We start from the raw sequence: 1,802 nt of genomic DNA, 5'->3' as shown, positions 1-1,802 counted from the left end.
TGAAGCAAGTCACCCTGTCCACCTAGTTCAGGTGCTTCCTTTTGGAGGTGCTCTCTGTGGGCCTTGACATGAGGCACAGGACGCCCTCTTTGTGCTTCTCCCACAGACACACCTATGACTTCTGCTTCGAGATCTATCATTTCCCATCTTGCTCCTTCAAGGCTCCCGGCCAATCATTGGAGCCACTCACCATTGCCAATAAGTCACTTCTGTCTTCTCCCCAGGCTGATGACCACATCTACCGCCCGAAGCTCTGTCCAGTCTCTCAAAGCTGCCCCTGAGTGGGGACGCAGTGTCTTTTCAGCTCACACCGGAGTGTTGAGCATCCATGGACTTAGCTTTGGTTTTCTCATTCTCTGTGCTTCATTAGGACACAGAGGGAGACAGCAGGGAGGTCTGAGTCACATGTTTGTATAACTCAGGTCCTGAATGGGCCATGTCCGCTGCCCCATGGATTTCTGTTATACTTGCCCACTCTTGGGACTCAGTGGGTCTAACGACAGCCTGCTCATATTGGGAGGCCCATGGCTAGGTGCTTGGTTGCTACTAGGGATAGAATGTGCTGGTAAAAGTGTGGGGTTTGGAGTCAGAACTGGACTCAAGTCTTGGCTCTACCGTTTTCTTGGATGGGTTGTTTGACCTCTTCCAACAGTCTCCTCTTCTGAATACCAATAGTACCATAGGGCCTGCCCCTCGGGGGCTGTGAGGATAAACCGAGAGGTTCATGTGAAGTGCTCAGCGTCATGCCAGGCAGGGTCCACATGAACAAGCCATAAGTCACCCTCGCAGAGATAGCGTTCACGAAGCGTAAGCCCCTCCACCCCATGTGACCGAGGGCATCCTGAGCTCGGGGCTGCCCGCAAGCAAGGCCCCGCACGAGGCTCCAAAGGTGCAGTACCAGCCGATACAGTCCTGGTCAGCCTGCTTTTGCTGAGTGTCCAGTCCAGGTGGGAAGGCAGACCGCCCCAAACTGGCTGGCTTTCCACGGCTGCGTTTCCAGTCAGAGAGAAAAGAGCGTGCGAGTGAGGAGCAGGGGCCACTGCTCTGGTCTGACTTGTTGGTCCCCATGTTCCCGGGGGCGGGGACCGGGTGTGCCTCATTTTCATTCACCCCGGAGTCTAGCTCCGTGCCCAACACTGGTGGCACGTGCTGAACGGGGGGCCGCGTGTGACGTTGGGGAAGGCGCTCTAGGACTGAGCTTCTCGGTGTGAAAGGGGGATAAAAGCCTTTGTCACAGAATGCCTGTGTTGGTCCAATGAAGTAGTGAAGGGCCTTATAAACGGATTGTCTCTCTGAAGACGTGATGATGGTCTCTCCAGCCAGGCACTGTGCCTCGTGATAAACAAGAGGGTGCTGAGCCAGCCAGGATTCGGTTAAAATCCACCCGAGCCACGTGTAAGCCGTGGACTTCCCCACGGGTGCAACTTCTCTGTGGACGAGCACAGTTCAGCGTGTAGTACGCTCTCAATGAAAGCTCCTTGCCGGGTCCATTGGCATTTGAGCTTTTCAATATTTGAGCACATTTCCCGCTGAGTTGTTTTTTTTTTTTTTTTAAGATAAAACCACAATGAGATATCACCTCACACCTGTCAGAATGGCTACCGTCAACAAATCAACAAACAACAAGTGCTGGCGAGGGTGTGGAGAAAAGGGAACCCTCGTGCACTGCTGGTGGGAATGCAGATTGGTGCAGCCACTGTGGAAATGATATGGAGTTTCCTCAAAACATTAAAAATGGAACTGCCATTTGACCCAGTGATCCCACTTTTTGGAATATATATTAAGAAACCCAAAACACCAAT

Source organism: Myotis lucifugus, unplaced genomic scaffold (genome assembly GCF_000147115.1).
Source record: "Myotis lucifugus unplaced genomic scaffold, Myoluc2.0 scaffold_22, whole genome shotgun sequence".
NCBI lineage: Eukaryota > Metazoa > Chordata > Mammalia > Chiroptera > Vespertilionidae > Myotis > Myotis lucifugus.
This window is presented reverse-complemented; position numbering follows the sequence as displayed.